Source organism: Manis javanica, chromosome 5 (genome assembly GCF_040802235.1).
Source record: "Manis javanica isolate MJ-LG chromosome 5, MJ_LKY, whole genome shotgun sequence".
NCBI lineage: Eukaryota > Metazoa > Chordata > Mammalia > Pholidota > Manidae > Manis > Manis javanica.
This window is the reverse complement of record NC_133160.1, coordinates 12,892,145-12,912,460: the sequence shown is the minus strand read 5'-3', so window position 1 is coordinate 12,912,460 and position 20,316 is coordinate 12,892,145. Positions and strand designations below refer to the sequence as shown.

The 20,316-nt window shown below is 53.4% G+C and overlaps 1 protein-coding gene across 6 annotated transcripts in view; it reads right to left on the bottom strand.

Moving 5' to 3' along the window:
- Positions 1–20,100, bottom strand: part of CDH22 (cadherin 22) — a 115,677-nt gene extending 95,577 nt beyond the window's left edge. For 2 of the 6 annotated variants that reach the window (XM_073236528.1, XM_073236527.1), the window contains exon 1: positions 19,847–20,089. The gene's annotated coding sequence lies outside the window, so the exon portion shown is untranslated. Of the gene's footprint in view, positions 1–19,846 lie in introns of all 6 variants that reach the window. The other 4 variants (XM_073236530.1, XM_073236529.1, XM_037006226.2 and 1 more) reach the window with 4 other exon arrangements.
- Between the last annotated feature and the right edge of the window lie 216 nt (positions 20,101–20,316).

Here is a 20,316-nt window from a genome sequence, read left to right as displayed (position 1 = left end):
AGCCTTATTCCCCAGCATCCCCCTGGGTCTTGGTCTCACCCCATTAACGCTGCTTTAAAAAGTGTGGACCGACCAGCGTGCGTTATTGCACACATAAATCAGGCAGCTCCGAGTACCGAACACCTTTAAACAAACAGCTGATGGGAGTGAAGTTCCAGGATCATTATTAATAGCTTTTCATTTCGGTGGCTGCTGTGCTGTGACATGCCTTCCCAGCAGAAGCCCTGTGCAGCCAGTCCCCAATCGGCTGATCCCCTGAGTCCAAGAGTCAGAATGAATGACTGTACCTTTGTGTTAATTGTGGAGTCCAAGCCACACTCGGAATGCTAATAGGGCCAAGTGGGAGGGGGCAGGTGCCAATCTTGCCTGGCTGCTGGGCAGGGAAGGACCCCACCTCTGGCCCTCCTCCACAACAGCCAGCAGAAAGATCTTTCTTACATACTTATCTGAGCTCCGCCCTCCTCTGCTCAAGAAAGCCCCAGGCTTCCCGTGGCCCTGAGCCAAGAAAGGACTCATCTGGCTGCTATTCTGGGCCTCACCCATGCTGTTCTCATCCTGTCCATGGCTCCGGCCTCCTTGCTTGCATTCCCACACCACCAACCTTGTACTGTTCACTCTCCTATTCATTCATTCATTCATTCATTCATTCTTCCATCCATCCATCCATTCATTCATTCATTCATTCATTCATTCAACATTTACTGAGCCATCTGAAGGATGCACAGGATGAAACTGAACAAAACAGACATGGCCCCGCACCTCCTGGGATTTAGCATCCAGCAGAAAAAACAGACACCCGTGGGCTCTGGAGCAGGCTGCAGGGTCCACATCCCAGGTTGGCTCTTTACTACCTGCGTGATTCTGTAGAAATAACCTCTTCTGGGCCTCAGTTCTCTCCTCTGCAGAAAGGGAATAATAATAGTAGCTTACCTCATAAGGTTGTGTGTGGAATTAAATGACTAAAAATATATAAAAATGCATAAATAACATTCTCAGTGCCACTTATTATGGAACATGAAGTACTCAACAACTGTTAGCTATTATCATCATTAACTAAGCTCACAAAGATGTACGATGATGCCTCTAAAAGAAAGGTATGGGGAGCAGGGGGAGGGGGACTCTGGGAAGGGTTCCCTAAGGAAGTCTAATTCTCTCTGGCTGGAGGGATGCATGGTGCTAACTGAAGCAGTGGGGGTGGGGTAGGGAGGGAGAGAGCAGTCAGGTGGAGGGAACAGCATGGGTGAGGAGGGAACAGCATGGGTAAGGGCCCACAGGCTGGAAGGATTGCAACAGGAGGTTGGCCCATCAGGAGTGACGGGGAGGAGGGCTGAGATGAGGCTGGAGAGTGGACAAAGGCCAACCCACATGTGGCCTGGAGGGCTTGGTGAAATTTCAAAAGAGCAATGGGAATCTGTTGAAAGCTTCTGGAAGCAGAGGATTGGCGCAAACCATATTCTGTTCTTAAACTCATGCAAGGCCACTGTGTATAAAGAAGATGGGGCCCCCTCCCCCAGCTGGGCCATCACAGGGAGGCTGAGAAACAGGGAGATGGGTGTCTGGGTGAGTGGTGATGGTGGCCCAGACCAGGGTGGGGGCAGTGAGGGTGGAGAGGAGGTACACAGGAAGTAGACATCTCAGTACACATAGGAGTGTGATAGGGAGGTGAGGTATTGGGTCTGACAGGGAGGACTCCAAGGTGGCCCCATCGGTGATGTGGGGAGCAGAGGAGACTAGCAGGTTTGGAGGATCAGGGACCATGAGTTCAGTTTCCATGCCCTGGTGGTCATAGGCCTCTGAGACTTCACAGGTACTGTTCCTTCTCCCTGGAATGCCTTTCCCCAATCTTATTTGATGGGGGATTTTTTACGAATCACTCAAAGGCAGGCTCCAGTGTCACCCCCAATATATGAAGCCTTCCCTGGTTATCCCGGTTTTGGTCCCTCCCTTCTCTGCATTAACTCGTGCCTTGGTGGGAAGGTATGATAAAGGCTGCAGAAGAAAGAAGCTACAGGCTGCAAGAGAGCATTGCATGGCCCTCCCAGGGCCCCGGCCCTGACTGACCCAGAGGCCCCTTCATACTCTCCTTTGCCGTGTTCACCTCATCTCCCTGCATGTGTTGCAGGTCCCAGAGCCTAGTCCCTGGGTCACCCCTCTTTTCATCTACACCGAGTCCATACATGATCACATCTCCTGGCTTGAAACCCCGTTAATTTGCTGTTGACATCCAAGCATGTCGGTCCTAGCTGGACCTCTGCCTGCAACCTCAACTCCTGTACCCACTCAATATCTCCACCTGGATGTTTAAAATGTGCCTCCAACTCATCATGTCCAAGACTGAACTCCTGACTTCTAGCCTGCCACAAACGCACACACACAAGTAATAATAAAATAAAATGAATCTAAAATTGTTCCTCCTTTCCCCATTTCAGTAACTGGCAACTCCATTTTTCCAGCTGCTTCCTTCCTAAGCCTCAGAATCATTCTGGCCTTCACTCTGTCTCTCACCCCACATCCAATCTATCAGCGAATCCCGCCAGCTCGGCCTTAAAATAGATCTAGAATCTGACCATTCTCACTCCCTTTGTTTTTAACAGCCTGGTCCAAGCCACCGCCTCTCACCTGGGCTATTGCTACAGCCTCCTCACTCGTCTCCCTGCCTGTGCAGGGAGGAGACTCAGCTGTCCTGTGTCCTTGCTCCGGACAGACCGCTCTCAGTTACGATGTCAACAGTACGCATCAGATCACAGCACTCTTCATCTTCAAATTCCTTCAGCTTCTTGTCTTACTCAGAATAAAATGATTCCTAAGACCCCACCTGATTGGGTCTCTTCTACTTCTCTGATCTCCTCCTACCGTCCCTGCCCCCCATCCCAACCACAATGGCCTTCTGGCTGTTCTCCGAATATAACCAGCATATTCCCACCTCGGGGCCCTTTGCTGGCCCTCTTGCCTGGAAGGCCCTTGCCTCTGTTATCCGCCTGGCTCACTCTCTCCCTTCCTTCAGAGGTTGGCTCAAATGGCTGAGCCCAGTGAGGCTGAGACAGAACAGTTCCACCACCCCCCAGATCCTCCCTGTCCCCTCACCCCGCTTCCTCCCCCACCCCAGAACCTAACCCTGTCAGACAGATTGTGCATCACTTACTTACTGTCTGCCTCTATGCCCTTTAATGTAAGTTTTGTGTATAGGGGCTTTGTCTTTTGTGCTCCGTGTGTGTGTGTGTGTGTGTGTGTGTGTGTGTGTGTGGCCAGTACTTAGAACAGCGCTTGGCATATAATAGGGCTCAACAGCTATTTCTGGAATGACTCCCGAATCATTGTTTTTAACTATCTGTCTCTTTGTTTGTCTACTCCTCTGTCTCCCCCCGTAGACAGTAGGCAGCAACAGGGTCCAATTCTCCACTGTTTTTCTGGTGTCCAACATAGAGCCTGCACAGAGTAGGTGCTCATTAAATGTCTCAATAAACAAATGAATAAATAACAGAATTTCCCAATGGGTTGCCTAGGGTGGTGTGAGGGAGAAGTTATGAGACAGAGTTGCCTCCTGGAGGCTCCTTCTCCCACAGCCCTTCCTGCCTCTCCCCGGGACCTGCGGCCACCTTGACAGGGAGAAGAAGGCCAGAAGCTTGAGCCAAAGACTCTCTAGGGGCGAGAAGGAGCAGGGACTGAGATTAGAAGCTGGTGCTGGAAGGATCCAGAAGTATTGGTTTCCTACAGGGGCTAACCTTTAGATTTAGAATTCTGTTTGAGTACAGAATCTGAAGATTTTTGGAATAGGTCAAGGATTTAGGATTCGAATTTGAATGAAGGTTTGGGATTAGGAAACAGGCTGAAGTTTTGGATTTAGGGTTAAGATTCAGGGTTTCTGGTTATGGCTGAGAGTTTGGGAAATGGGCCTGATGTGTACGGCCATTTGGTTGGAAAACAGGGTAAGTTGAGGGTGGCATCACAGGCCCAAGCTGAGGACATTCATTAGCCTTTAAAAGTTTCTCTGCCAGGACACTATTAGACAGAAGCCCACGTTTCACAGCAAAATGCTAGAACAGTGGTTCTCCACCAGGGGTAATTTGCCACCCAGGGGACACCTGGCAATGTCTGGACTCATTTTTGTTTGTTGCAGCTGGAGGAGGGGAGCTGCTGGGATGGAGTGAGCAGAGACCAGGGATGTTGCTAAGTCTCTCCTACAGTGCCCAGAGAAGTTCCCCTCAACAAAGAATTACCCAGCCCCAAATGTCAATAGTGCTGGCAGTGTAGCTATTCTCTGAAGGGTTAGCCAAGAGTTAATCCAGGGTGGCCAGGACTCAGGATGTGAGTGCTCAGGGCTGAGGGCTGGCATGGGGGGGCCTGAGTTAGTGAGTGAGGGGCAGGTGCCCATATGCCCCCTCCCGGAGGGTCCGGCTTCTTGTGGCTGCCTCTGGCTCTCGGGCTGACCCGACAGGAGAGGAGGAGAGTGAGTGGATGGGCGTCATGAAGTTACTGACAAGCAGGGTGGGAACTGCTAAGGGGAGTCTGGCAGCCTAGCAGAGTTGCAGAGGCCCTCAGCTGGGTCCCCAGGAGGCTTGGGTTGGGAGAAGGTACAGGTAGAGCTGTGGAGTTGGCATCCAGAGAGGCCAGTGTCTGAGGCACCTCTTGCACTTGTGTTGAGGGTCTTGTATAAGACAGAATCCGTGTAACGACAACAGCAGAGCTGCCACTCGCATAGCGCTTACTCTGTCTAAGTGCTTTATATCTGTTAACTCCTTTTAATCTTCCCAATGAACCTATAGGGTATGTAATATTGTAATCCCCATTTTACAGATGAGAAATGGGGGCACAGAAAGGTTAAGTTGCCTGAGATCCTGTAGCTCTGGGTGGCACAGCTGCCTCTGGGGCTTGAGCATAAAGGCTCAGGACCCGTGACTGCAGCAGAGGGGCTGGGGCGGAGGTCGCGACTCCCTGCCTTGCTGTGCTCCTCTGCCATCTGCATATGTGATTTCATCACACGCTCTCAACGGTCTCCCAGACAGGTGCTATTATTACTGCCCCTGTTCTACTGATGAAGTAACCAAGCCTCAGAGAGGTTAAGTACCTCTCCACATGCCAGATCTGCCCGACATCAAGGCCACTTCTGCTTCTCTGTGTTACAGCCTGGGGTGCACCTCTGCACAGCCCCCAGTGTCCACCCTCGTGGCCTCGTTTGATCTTCACAAACAAGGCTCAGACTGCAGGGCTTCTCCAGCTCAGTGCCAGTGACACTTAGGACTGGATAATTCTTTGTTGGGGGCTGTCCTGTGTGCTGTAGCATATACAGCAGTATCCCTGTCCTCACCCACTAGATGCCAGGAGCATCCCTACCCTTCAGTTGTGACAATCAGAACTGTGGCCAGACATTGTCAGTGTCTCCCAGTGGCTCAAATCATCCCTCTCCACCTCCATCATTAAGAATGACTGCCCCAGAGAGTAGGCACGGAGGGTCCTCCTCTGAGACAGAGGATCTTGGAAACTAAGACCTGGAGAGAGGTAATGTCTTGGCCAAGGTCACTCAGAGAGTCTGGGGCAAGCAGGACTCAAGTCCACTCCCACCAAGAGTATGGTCTTGCAGCCCACTTTCCTGCTGGAGCCGTGCTCCTCCTGTGCAAGTGTTAGTGCCAACAACGTGACAGGAGCTGGTCCAGGCTGCCACATGCACAGTCCCACAGGGCCAGCCTGTCCTTGCCCGAGCCCTCTGCTCTCTAGCTGAGATGACACTCACCCTGATAACAGCTTTGGTTCTGTGAAAATAGTTCAGGTTTTGATATCAGAAAGATCATATTTCAAACCCCAGCTTTCCCACCTGGGACCATGGGACCCCAAGCACACACTGAACATCCATGATCCTCTGCTGCCTCGTCTGAAAAATGGGTGGTTTGGACTAGAGTCTTTCAAAGACTCAGCTAGTTCTGATGTTCTGGTTTTCTGATAAAGTAGAGCATCTTGTGTTAGTCCTGGCTGTACCCCATCTCAAGGTGTCATTTTAGGCAAGCCACCACCCCTCTCCAGAACCCAGTTTCTACAAAGGCAGCCAACATTTGAGCAACACACTTTCCACTGTTTTGCAAACTGTGAATACAGTTGACCCTTAAACAACATGGGGGTTAGGGCTCTGACCCCCCATGCAGTCAAAAATCCATGTATAACTTTTGACTCACCCAAAACTTAACTACTAATCTCCTACTGTTGACCAGAAGCCTTACTGATAGCATGAACAGTGATTAACATATATTTTGTATGCTATGTGTATTATATACTGTACTGTTATAATAAAGTATCTTAAGGAAAAGAAAATGTTTTTGCAAACTGTTGCAAATCTCCAAAGTATTTTCCAATACACTTATTGAGAAAAATACACATATAAGTGGACCCACACAATTTGAACCTGTGTGGTTCAAGGGTCAACTGTACTTCCCTGCCTTTGCTTATGTTCTGTTCTCTGAAATGCTGTTCACCCCAATAACTGCCTGGAGAACACCTAGTCATCCTTCAAGACTGATCCCGAGTCATTTGCTCATGAGGTGTTTCTTATTCCTGCAGGCAGAGTTAATTGCTCCTTCTCCTTAGTACTTATCACTCTTTAGCCTTCTAGAAGACCACTGGCCACTGGCAGGTGTGTTTGTGTGTGTGTGTGTGTGTGTCCCTCTAGACTGAAAGAGCACTTAAAGCTAGAGACTGAGTGTCCCTAATCCTCATATCCTCATGGCCCACACAGTGCCTGGTACAGAGTAGGTGCTCAAAAAATGTTGAATAAATAAATAAGAATGAATGAATGGGGTGAGTAGATGGTTGCCAAGACCCTTAGCGCTTCCAACATTCTAGAATCCAGGGAAAGAAGCCAACTTCATGCTGTCACCCAGTCTTACATTCAGAAGACTGCCTCACCCCCAATCCCAGCAAGTGCCCCCACCCCAGCCACCCACGCAGTCTGCCGATCCAGCGAGTTCCTTGGACAGCAACCAGACACTTAAAAATGCTTTTATCTCCACGGAGCTGCCACTACTGGGAGCTGTCTGTACAGACCTGCATTCCTACGTGTGCACACAGACCTGTACTCACAGAAGAGGCCTTGCTTCTTCTATTTTTCAATCCATCCCAGGCTGAGCACTAGGCAGGGACCTGCATTCTTCACATTTATGCTTCTGAACATAGAGCCTCGGACACAAAGAGGGGTGAGGGTCAGTACTTTAGAATCCCTCCATCTCTTAGCTCCTCCAGGAATCTCTCCCTACCCTCAATCCCCTCTTCCAGGAAGTCCTCTGACTAAAGAGACTAGATATCTCTTCCTGGGTGGTGGGCAGGGGTGAATAGGGAGAGAAATGGTCTGTGCTCTTTGAGATCCATCCATTCAACAGGCATTTTCTGAAAAGTTATAAAAACATGTGCATTAAGCCTCACTGCTCAGAGTGTCAGTTTATTCACCTATAAAATGCAGGTAGGGGTGGGTAAAAAGTCATACAAAATCAAGTCCTTAGAAGGGGGCAGCTCTATGATTTTACATCAACTACTCAGTGCAGCACATTCACTCCAACTTTTACTATAAAACAAATCTTCGTGTCCTCATTCAGCCGCTTCCCTCCTGTGTGACCCTGGTTAAGTCCCTCTGTCCTCTGTGCCTTTGGTTGCAAAAGGAGGGGGGTTCTGATTTCTAAGTCCTGGTTCAGCTCTGAGGGCCTGAGTTTCTAGGATTCTATAATAAAGGCACTTCTTTCTTCCTCCATCTCAAGGAAGGAGCTGGGCCTTGGAGAGGGGGTGGGGAGGGGCCAGAGCTTCCTGGGGTGGGTGGGAGGGTGCAGGATAGATCTGTCCTAGCCCGGGTGTGAGAGACGAGTTAACAGCTCAATTGTTATTTCAATTACACGGATTATTTGAAAACAATATTATGAGTTTCATCACTGACAACCCCTGGAAATGGATGCTATGGCAACCAGAGAAAAGAATGGTTCTGATCAGCCAATCAGAAGTTCCGGCCATGCCTCCAGTTGGAACAAACTCTCTCTCCTCCACGGGGCCCCTCCCATCCTTTGCCTGGGGAGGGGCCTTGGGAGGAGGAAGGGAAGAGAGGGGCAGATGGAAGGCTCTGTAAAAAGGAAGAAGGCAAGTGAGGAAACTGAGGCCCAAGGAGAGGAGGGACTCCAGGAATTGGGTATACCTCCCAAATTACTCAAGGGCAAGGACCATGACCAGTCCACTGTACCCTCCCGGTGCCCAGCACAGACCTAGCACAGAGCAATACTTCCTGTTCAGCCAGACTGCGGGAGGGAATTCTCTGAGACCTCCTGACAAAGTGATTTACTCCACTTCCATCAAGCTGACACTGCGCTCTGCTTCATCTTTCACTGGTAGGAGGAGAGTAGTCATGTCAGGAGCCTCCACTGGGCCAGAGAAAGGGCAGGTGAGACCCACAGGGCCCTGCAGAGAGCTCTGGGTCCCTTTCCCAGGCTGCCTCTTCATGCGACGTCCCTGGGCTCATCTTCTCCAAATGAGGCATTCTAGTGGTCTCTACAAAAAGCCTTTTTACATTCAGAAAGAGGCCAATTTGATGGGCAGCTGGCTGGACCCAAGCTCTGCAAAAATCCAATTCCAAAAGCCCATTTCCTGTCTTGCTTGAGCTCTCCTGCTGTCCACTCCTGTGTTCTGAATCCCTCATCAGTTTTATTAAACAAACCCTTTTACTGTAGAGCTCACTAGGAACCAGGCACTGTTCTAAGCACTTTACAAATATTAGCTTATTAATCCCCACCATAAGCAGGTACTATGATTATCATACCCATTTTACAGACGGGGAAACTGAGGTGGTCGATTTATGCAATGTCAGACAGCTAGGGATGGGCACCAGAGGGACTTGAACCCAGAGAGTCTGGCTAGAGAATCCAAGCTCTTGGCTACCATCCTAATTGCCCCTGACATAAGATGCTTTATCGTCTCATATGAGAGCACCCCCCGGGGTTCTCCCTGAAGCTCAGGGGCCCTCTTTTTGGATCTTCTCAGTAGGGGAATGGTGGATAGACAGGAAGACAGCAAGTAGTTGGGGGTGTTGCTCATCAATGGACATTCACAGATAGATGCTGGCCCGCACAGCCCGAACTTCTGATCTGGCTGCAAGGGAGAGGGGCACCTTCACTGACTCAGTATCTACTGTGAGCAGGGCGCTGTGTGCCCATTGCCTCATTCATTTGCCATAATCACTCAGTAAGGGAGATCCCCATTTTACGGATGAGGAAACGGAGACTCAGAGAGTCAGAGACTTACCCAAAGCCACCCAGCCAATATGTCTCGGATGAGGATGGGTGACTAGATGTGTCTGCCTCTGTCTGCCTTTAGTACAAGACATGGTTCCTGTCCCTGAGGACTATAAAAGAGACAAGACAGGTAACAAGGGCTTGTGGAGGGCAGAAGGGGTGTTCAGTTCAGACGGAATGGATGGCAGGGCTCAGCCCGGGTGAGCAGAGGTGGGGATGGAGCTTGGAGCAATGGCTTAGCTAGAGCAGGAGTGTGCTGGAGCTCAGTGGGTGACCATGTCAGATGAAGCGATAGGTCTGGAATGCCACACAGATGGTTTGGAGTGTATGAATGAGGCCATGGGGAGCCATTGCTGGCTTAGGAGCCTCTTTCCCTCCCTCCCAAGGCAGCCTCCCTCTCACACAGCAGAGCAATTTCCCAAAGCATTTTCTCTAATTAGTGATTGTTTTCCTAACCCAGAAGCAGCAAGAGTCTCCAGCTTCTTCCAGCCCAAGAGCCAAACCAAGCTTAGCGGCCAAAGCTGCTGGTCTCTGCCACCGGGGACCTATGAGCCCCTGAGGGCACAGAGCCAGCTGCAGGGTAGGGTCTGTGGGCTGCCTGGGGCGATGTAGAGCCCCTGATGGCGTCAGAGCTGGAGCCACCACCTGTGGGCTGGCAGTGCCTGAAGGAGAGGGCAGTCTGGTCCCTGCAGCGGCAGCAGCAGCAGCGCTGCGGTGGGGGTGGGACAAGGGCTCTGCAAGGGGTGGGAAGGCTCCAGGAGGGAACGGCCCAGAGGGGCAGGAGAGCTCAGACGGGGAACAGAATTCTGTTAGGAACAGGGGAACAGAATTCTGTTAGGAACGGGCCTCTGGAAGAGAAGTGCGTGCCAGCAAGTGGCCAGGGGCAAAGTGAGGTGGCTAGGGCCTCCAGGAGGGGCCTGGTCCCCAGGAAGGATGATGCTCAAGGAGTGATTCAGGGCTCCAGGGGTGGGCGAGGGCTCTGCAGGGGGCTGGGGCTCTTGTCAAGGGCAGCAGAACTCTGTTGAGGATCCCAGGGAAGGGGGGCTCCCTGCCATGAGAGGAGAGGACCTTCACTCAGGGAAGAGGTGGGGGCCCTGCTGAGGTTGTTCCGGTGGGGGCCTCAGCCGGGGGGCTGGGATTTGGGAGAACTGTGGTCTCGAGGGGACAAAGACTTGGTGAGGGGATCAAGGACTTAATCGAAGCTGCAGGAGGGGTGAGGGCTGCGTGAGAGAAATGCTGGCTGATGGAAGGGTGGGCCAGGTGAGGAGAATGGGAGGCCCTCCTTCTAGGGTTGATTTGACAATTAAGTGTGCTCTTTACTCCCAGCCTGTCAGCTAGGTGCCCTATTTTGGCCTGGCTCATCCTAGGCCTAGTACCAGAGCCTCGCACACTGTTGGCTCCCAAGAAATTTACACTGGCTGGATAAAAAAGATGGTGGATTCATGGATGAGTGCGAGCGGATGGACGGACAGCGAGGAAATGAGAAGAAAGGCGGGAGCACATGGTGGCTGGCGGGTGGATGGAAGGCGGGGTGGAGACAGGTGAAGGCGGGCGGACTGCGGGCAGATGGATGTTCGAATGGAGGCGGGAGGATGGAGGATGATGGATTGGATGATAGATGGACCGATGAATAGATGGCTTAGACAGGACGCTGGGTGGATGAATAATCCCAGCTGGCATCTCAACTTTTCCCATATCTTGCGATGTAGACTGCTCTGTCGTAGCTAGTGGCACCCCACTCTCCCAGACACTCAGGCCTGAGACCGGCTCCTATCTCACTGCTTGCTCGCCCTCATCTCCCACATCTTCCACAGTCCTGCTGGTCCTAGTTCCTTGACACCTGTTCTGGCTCCTATTCTCCATGGTCTCCCCAGCTTGTCTCCTCAAGATCTCAGCTGCCCCTCCCTGCTTCCCTTCTTTTTTCTAAAGAGTTTGAGCCTAAAACAATGCCATCACAGGATCTTTCTAAAGCTCAACTCCAGTCAGCAAGCCTGCGTTCTTCAGCCTGGAGTTCCACGCTTCTCAAGTCAGCCGAACCTCCCCTTTCCAGGCCTCTCTGACTCTTTCCTTTATGTCCTCTGTGCTCTGGTTAAACCAGGCAACTGTCTGTCACCCAAACATTCACCAAGCTTCAACCCCCTTTGCTCATGCCATCCCCACCACTTGGGGTGCCGTTCCTGTCACCCCCAGCTGCAGCAAAGCCATCCTGTACTTCAACACACAGCTCAAATGCTGCCTCCCCAACAAAACCTCCCCTGATCCCTTTAACCAGCTATCATCCAATGAGCTGCTTCACCCACATTTATTGAGTACCTACTACATGCCCAACTGGCTAAAGGGTCCTGATGGTGACGGGGGAGCATATCGGATGAGAAAGACACAATCTTTGTCTTCAAGGGGACACAGCCTGCTCGTGTAGGTGTGTGAGTGTGCACGGGCACACAAACACATACACAATTTAAAAGGAAAAAATAGGGGCCAAGTGGTGTAATGTTCATAGAGCCACACTGTGGGCCAGGTGCTAAGTGCCTTGCTTCTAGTAACTCATTTAATCCTCTCAACAAACCCACAAGGTAGGTACAGTTGAGGAAACTGAGGCACAGGTTGGGCAGTTTATCTCAGGTCACTAAGCTAGTAAGCGGCAGAGCTGGAATGGGACCCTAGTGGTCCTGCTCCTGGGTCTGTGCTCTCAGCAGTACCCAGCAGCGGGGCACAGGTGGAATCATGGCAGCAGGCTGGACAGAGAAATTCCCAAGGCTCACTCTGCCTCCCAGGTGTCTCCGCTGTGCCGTAATCTCCCCCTCTGCCAACCTATCCCTTTCCCTTCAAGCCTAAATCAGGGATTCATTTGAGAAAAATGGAAATGAAAATAGACTAAACCAGAGACCAGAGACTCAGTCTGCTGCTGAGACACTGCAGGATCCCGGGCAAGTCCCCTGCTCCCACTGGCCTCATTCCCCATCTGTATAATGGGGCTGGGCCCATCAACCCCTAAAGGCCCTTTCAGCCCTAAAATGCATAATTCTAAACACAGCTGCTTGGATGACAGAGAACAGAAGAGATGCTCTGGGAGCCTCTGGGCCTCGGGGCCTGGCTGCACCACCCAGGAACTCGCCGTTGTCCCTGAATACACCATTTCCATGCCCTCTTCCAGTGGGCTGCACTGTGGGGCCACAGTCCTATGTCTGGTCACCTGAACCTGTCCAGCTCATCACTGCCCATCATCTTGTCTGCCCACTGACCCGGATCCATCTGCCTTGGTACCCATCCATCAGCCTGCCTGGGCCCGTCCACCTTGTGTTCCCCGCCTGCCTGGTGTCTGTCACTTTGCCCATCACACACACACACGGTCCCCTCCCACCCCAGGTCCCCTACAGGTCTGCAGCACCACAGTGACAACAGAATGATAGGGAGGGGCTTCTCCTTTTTCTCACTCACAGAGAAGTCTTAATATCAGAACCTACTTTCCAGGAGCCAAAACAGTTCTCTGGCATCGAGCATCCTCTCCCTTCCCTGGGGAGCCCCCCAGCCCCCTCCTCACTGGGCCCCAGGGCTTCTACTTGAGGAATCTGGTCAGGGCCACATGCCTCCTGCCAAAAATGTCCAAGTGGTCCCCGAGGAAATCAATGTACAAGCGCGTGAAGAAGCGTGTACAAGGATGTTCATCGCAGAATTGTTTGTAATCGCAAAGGATTGGAAACAACCCAAATGACCAACAGTGGGGGCTGGCTAAATGAATTATGGCCCAGCCACACAATGGAGAGCCATGCAGCTCTTAAAAAATGATGATGTAGATGTATATTTATTGAAATGGCAAAGCATTCACAATATATTACACAGTGAAAAAAAGCTGGTTACAAAGACATATGTATAAAGCAAGATGCCATTTCTATTTTTTAAAAATCTATATATGTCAAGAAGGATATGCACCGAAATGGTAGCCAAGCGGTGGTGGGATTATGGCTAATTAAAAATACATGCTTTCATACATAAAAAGACATGCACATACATATAAATTTACACACACATACACACACGTAGTTACTCTGTACTGAGTACTTCCTACAAGCCCAGCACTGCACCGAGCCTTTGTCTATATCACCTCATTTGTTCTTCCCTACAGTCTGACAAGGTAGGTTCATTAAAACCATTTTACAGATGAGGAAACAGAGGCTCACTCAGCTAGCAAGTGGCAGAGCCAGGATTTAAACCTGACTCTCTCTGACTTCAGAGCCCCTGTTCTTAGTCAGTAGGCTGTCATGTTTCCTCAGCCTGTGTATCTATAACGTGCGTGGCTTTAAAAAAATAATATATATTTACTTGGGTGATAAAGAAATGACAGAAGTTAACAAGACAGGGAAAACACTACACACAGCAGCATGTCCTCACCCACCGAGGTCTTTGGCAGCTTTCCGGCAGCCTGCCTCCACTGGCTTCCTTCCCTCCTGGCTAAAGTGTCTGTAAAACTACGTGGTCCAGCCCGCTGGACGGGGCCAGGCCACCCTGGGTAGGGCTGGGCAGAAGTATTGCACACCTTAATGCTGTGTGGCCCGAGGACCGTCCTCCAGCCCGGATTTAATTCAGCGAGCGCAGTGAGCACTTGCCTTGCGCCACATGCCGTGCTAGACGCTGGGGAGACCAAAATGAAAAAGGCCGGGGCCTGCCTTCAGGATCTTCTCATCCAGAGCCAGGCTTCTCAGCCTGAGCACCATCAACATTTGGGGCTGCATAATTCTCCATTGTGGGGGCTGGTCCTGGGTACTGTAGGTTGTATAGCAGTATCCCTGGCCTCCACCCACTAGATACCGATAGTAGCCCTCTAGCCAGTTGTGACAACCAGAAATGTCTCTAGAGGCAAAACTGCCCCTGGCTGAGAACCACAGGTCTAGTGGATAATACGAGGCAGGCAATGAAAAGAAACTAAACTAATTGCTTTGGGGCTCAGGATAGATGGCAGTCACGCATCCCTAGATGGGTCATAGAAGACTTCCTGGGACGCACCTGTCCTTGAAATTAAGGGGTCCCTCAAGGTCCTTCTCATTCTACAGACTTATTCTACCTGATCTCATCCATCCTTCATTCAAACTACTTCCAGCCTAAGCGCTCAGGGTGGCCCGTCCTCCCTGCACTGCAGCCTATTGGGCATCTGCACTGTGTTCCCACGAACATCTCACATGCACTGTCCACAACAGCTCCCCTGATGACCCACACCACCTCCCAAGCAGGAAACAGTCTCCCCTCCATCCACCAAGTCCATGCAGCCTCCTAGAGCTGACCATTCTGCTCTTGCACCCTAAGCTGCCCAGGTCCAGCCACCAGTGGCACTGGACCTCATCTTCCCCATGCATCCACTCTCCACCCAGCAGCAGGGCCAGGCTTCTCCTACAGGCAGATCCCACCATACCACTCCCTGATGGAACCCCTCATGGTTCCCTACTGCTCTTGGGTTGAAGTCCAACCTCCTCCTTGTGGCTTTCCAGATGCTTGAGACCTGGCTGCTGCCCACCTCGCTGGCTTCGTTTCCTGTAACTCCCACACCTGCACGCCATCTCTACACACTCCACTTCTGCCCACTGAACCTGCAGCTCCTCCAATACTCTCCCTCACTTCCTTCACCCCTTGGCTTGGAGCCTGCTCTCCTTGCTCCCATTCTCCATCCCCACCTTCATCCCACAGAGGGCTGCTAATCAACCTGCAGGCTTTAATGCCACTTCCTCTTGGAAGCATCTGCTGCCCTCCCCTCCCCACAATGGCTCATATCGTGGCTTATGAGAATTGTTTAATTGTCTGTCTCCTTCCTGAGACCACCAGACTCCTGTCCGTGGGGATCCGGTCTGCTTGCTCACTGTTGCATCTCTAGCATTTAACACAATGCTTAGCATAGAGCAAACACTTACTATGTATGTGTAGGTATATATTTTAAACTGGATGATGAATAAGATGAATGGCCAGACAGACAGATGGATGGAATTATTTGAGTTCAGTTTTTAATGTTTTGAAAAATCTTCAAGGGAAGGGCGGCAGGTAGAAGGGCAGGTGTGGCTGAATGCGGGAGTGTTGGATTGGAGGCACAGTGGGAGATAAAGGAGGATGCAGACGGATTACAAGGACCTTGAATGTCATGGTGTGGAGTCTGGACTTAATTCAGTAGGCGATGGGGAGCCATGGAAGGGTTTTAATCAAGCAAGTGACATGATCCCACCTGCGTTAGAGAAAGATCGCTCTGGTTGCAGCAGGGATTGCGGTAGGAGGGCATCAGAAGCTAGGAGGCCAGGCAGGAGTCTGCCACCATGGTTTAGGCAAAGCTAGTGAGACCTGAGCCACAGCAGAGATCGTGGGGTGGTGGGAGGGGAGAAAAGGCAGAGAGTAGGGCAAAATGAATCGGGAATCTAGAACACGTTCCAATGTCCTGGCCGCATGCAGAGCCTGAGCAATCCCTCAAAGGATCCTGAGGTCAGAGACAGACCTCACCCTCCTACAGGGGTGCAGGCAGCCAGAGTCACACACAAACCAAACAGAAAGAGCCGCCTCTAGCCCTGTGGGCATCAAGGACCGCAAACAGAGGGATAACAACAGTAACAATACTGCTTTGTTTAGGAAGTGCCCTGTGTACCAGGCACGGGGCTAAGCACCATACAGACTCATGCACATTTCATCTTTGCAACAACCCAGTGAGGTAGGTATTACTTTTATTTCCACTTCACAGAGGAGAAAACTGAGGCTCAGAGAGGCAAAATAACTTGCCCAAAGTCACACAGCCAGCAAGTCACAAATCCAGGCTGGTCTGACTCCAGTGCTCATGTTCTTAATCAACTATTTATATTACACAGAGGAGGGACTGGTATGAAGTGGATGATTGAGGAAGCAAGAAGTTTTCAGCCTAAGTCCAGTGTGACAATAGGAAGGTGCCTGCTGATGGGGTGTGGAAGGAAGTGCAGGGGAGGAAGTTCAGACCCAGATTCACATATTCAGAAGAGTGTGTCTCCACTGTATGAAAACTAGGCTAAGGAGTGAGACTTTGTATATCCTTAACCCCCAGTTGGGTCACCTTTCTGGGGATTAAAGAAAAGCATCCTCCTCTGGTGCATGTAACCCTACAGGCTCATGGCTGGGGAGTGTATGAAGCTTTTCTTGCAAATTAGAGAAAGGTATCCCCTCCTCCAGGAGGACACAGTTTGTCTTTAAGGCACCTGATTTGTCGAGTGGAGCTTAAGATGGATTTCAGCCACTACTCCCCTCCTGCACTGAGTGCCCTTGGACAGCCAACAACCTGCCCAACTGTACATCACAGCCATGTCTCCACCTACCCTGTCTTGCCCCCTTGTTTCCCAGCAGCCACTTTGCATCATCCTCAATGAGAAAAACATTCTCTCTCTCTAGCAGATACATAGAGCTCAGACCATTCTGCAGGCAACTTTGTTACCCCTTGCCTCCTCCTTGGGAAAAAAGACAAAGGCCAATTATGCCCAATGCCTTGATGAAAAAGTTGTGGTCAGAACCTGTCCTGAATGGGGGGTGGGAGGGGACACACACACACACACAGCTTTCTCTAGAGAGGCCTATATCAAAACACAAGGTTCCAGAAAGCAAGGGCCTCTAGTCAAGAGCTCCATCTTAAGGGCGCTCTGAGGAGTCCCCCGCAGGTGGAGGGTATGCACACCCTCGCTGGGTCCCTGAGCTTTCTCTCCCTGAGGCTGGCCTGAGGCCTGGGTCTTCTCTCAGCCTGATAAGGCTGAATTCCCCATCTTGTCTCTGACCCCTAGCGCCCTCTTTGGGTCAAGTCCGGGGCAGGATGGGGAAGCCCTCAGCCCTGAGGCTCCAGCCCAAACCACCTCCTCAAGGCCTCCTTTTCCCCAGAACCACCTGATTCTATCCTCAGCTCCCGCCCCCTCCCAGGCCAAGCTGCACCGGCTGCTGCCTGAGTTACGTAAACAGGAATCATTCTCTCTCTCTCCCTCTCTCCCTCTTCTCTTGGAATACCTGAGGCCGTATTTCTGAATGGAACCTCCTGATGGAAGGAAAAGGAAGGAAGAAACAGAAAGAAAAGTAAATCTAATTGGCTGGTTCCTATAGCTCATGTGGTAAATAAACTGGCCACTCCAAACTTTGCTAACTCGGAGGGGACAGGCCCTCCTGGGGCCCCTGTCCTACCCTGTTAGAGGGCTTTGGGGTCCAGCGCTCCTGCAGAGGCCTCAGAAATAAAGCAGAGCCTTGGGAAACGGCAGGGGAACTGCAAGTATTATTCCAGACCACCAGAAACTCCCTGAGATCACAGCCACCCCCTCGCACTCATGCTTTTTTTTATAACAGGGCTGACTTGCCGGGGGTTTCACAACCCCTTTAGGAGCTGAGCTGCATCCTCAGCATCTGTTACTTAGGCTTCTCCATCAAAGGCATTCCAGTAGCTTCCCCCGGGGTACTGGCGTGGAGCACTGGGGGCCTAACTTAAACATCCCTTGCATTTAAGCAGGCTTTTATTATTGCTGTTCTGCTCACAGTGGGAAGGCAAGAAACTGTCCTGTTTTCCCCCAGACCTGCCCAACATATAAGGAGAGTTGGTGAGGCCTGGAAGTCAGACAGCTGGGTTCCATTGTGGCTTTGGCTATAGCTTACTGTGTGGCCTGGACCTCTGTTTTCGATACTTTAAAATGGGAAAGAGGGGACCCAGGCGGTCTCTAATGTGCTCACAGTCAGGAACAGGGGAGGGAGGGTCCTCATCTCCAAGAGCCAGCCGGGAGGGCCACTCTGGAAGGGCAGCTGCCCCTTGGTTGAGAGAGACCTGGCTGGCTTTTGCAAAGCCCCCGAGGCACTGGCAGGGGTAGTCCCAGAGGGGCATGCAGATGCCCCCAGGAAGCAGTGTTTAAATGTCAACGGTGGCCTTCCCTTCCAGGAGGAATGGAAGAGGAGCATCCCAGTCTGGGAAAGGGAGAGGAACAGGGGTGGAGTGGAGAAGCGGTTGGGCAGGGAGGGGGGCAGGGAACAGGTGAGTGCTGAAGAGAGAAGCTGAGGCAGGCAGGATGAAAGAAGGGCGGAAGAGAAATGGTCACAGATGGGCGAAGACCAAAGGATATCCTTGGTACCGGGGCTTAATTCCAAGAAGGACTGTAAAATAACAGTGATTAAGGGGGACAGAGTGGGCATTGATGGGCAAGTGTAGGGGGGTACTAATGACGGACAGAAGGGCATGATGGGTAGGAAGGAGCCTATGGCTTTCCGAGACAGAAGCGATGCCTATATAGGACAGTGGCGCTGACTAGTGGGGGAAGAAGAGGATACGATCCAAAACTCCTATGGAGGAACCCGCAGAGGGCGGGCAGCAGGCAAAGACCTCAAATGAGTCGCTGCCTGTGCTGAGGGCACCTTGGCCAGCCCGAGGGACCCGGAGAGAGCAGGAACCAGACCCGTGGAAAATGAAGTTGGCATGCGTAACCTCTGGCCAGGCCCGAAGGGGTGTTAAGAGAAGAAAGAGGGTTCCCAGAGGCGCGAGGGTTGGAAACCTTCGGCCGGCTTCAAGCGGCCGCTTCTCTGCGCGCCACCAGGAGGTGCCCCTCGAGGAAAGACCTCGAGGGACTCCGGGTTAGCTCCTCCCGCTGCAACTCGTCTGGTGGTCTCCTACCGTCCCCACCGTGGGGAAGGGGCCTGACAGGGCCAGAGAAATAAGAGACGGGAGATCAAGTCCGGGACGCTACTGAGACGGCTCCAACCTAGTCCGTGGCGGGCCGCCCAGCACTTAACGCGGCCACACCACGCACAACTCCCCGTTCAGCGCCCTCTCCGGCCTCCGAGCGTCGGTCCCAAGGGCTCTCCCTTTGGACGTGAGGCCGTCAGGCCCTGTTCTTCCATAGGGACAGTGCACCCGCAGCGCGGTCCCAGGACAGACGGCAGCTCTGCCTCTGGCTCACCGTGTGTCCGCGGGCCGGCCCGACGGCCCGAGGGCAGCGGGGTCGCGCCGGTGAGGCGGCGGGGGTCCCGGTGGGCCAGCTGCCCCTCCTCGCGAGGTGGCCGCAGCCGTGCGTGTCACCGCGGCTGGAGCCCGCCCCTGGGTACCCCCGGACGCGGCACGACCTCTCTCACACACACCCGCGCGCATACGCTGACTGCCGGGCGGTATTTCCCGGCCCCGGACCCCGCCTCTGGGAGGGGCCCGGGAGCCGAGCCCTGGCAGCGGGGGTGGGGGGACAGCCGGGAACGCCTGGGTCCCGGTCCCCGCCGGGACGCGCGCCACCTCCCCAGCGCCTTTCGGCGCGCGGGCTCGGCCCCCTGGCGCTGCCGCCCCGCCGCCCGTGGGGGTCCCGGAGGCTCTGGGGCGCGCGGCGGGCGGGGCTGGGGGACGGGGAGGGCCGCGGACTCCGGGCCGAGAGGCGGCTCGGCTCCGCGCCGGGGAAAGTTTGGACGTGGGAAACTCCCTCCCCGCCCGCCCCGCCGAGAGGAGGGGGCGCGCGGGGCCGGGCGCGGGCACCCGGGCTCTGCTTGCGGCTGGAGGCTCGGCCCCCGAGCCCCCACCGGGCCGCTCCCGCCGGCCGGGGGGCTCCCTCCCGGCTGCGCAGCCTCCCCTCGGACGCGAGCCGGCCACCCTCCCGCTGCCCCCGCGCTCTTACCTCGGGGAGCGGCCCGGGGCTCCCCCCAGCCCTGCCGCCTCGGGACGCTGCGTGGGGCGGGAGAGCCGGCGCGGGAGGACGAGTCCGGAGCCCGGCGGCTGCCCGGAGGAGCCGGAGGGAGAGCGGGCGCGAGAGAGGGAGCCGCGGCGGCGGGTGCGCGCGTGTGTGTGTGAGCGAGAGAGCGAGGGAGTGAGCGAGCGGGAGCGAGGGAGTGTGCGTGTCTGACTAGGGGGGAAGTGTGCAAGGGACGGCTCCCTTCCTTCCTCCCGCAGCCTCTGGTGGAGACTCGGAGAATGCAGCGCCCGCCGGGCGGGAGCGCCGTGCCGAGCCGCAGGCAGCCGCCGAGCCCGGAGCCCGCAGCCGGGGGGCCCGGTCCCCCGGATCGCGCCCCTCCCCCGCCGGGAGCGGCCGGCCTTTCCAGCCCGCGGGCAGCCCAGTCCCAGGAAACACCTGGGGGAGCGGTACCCCTC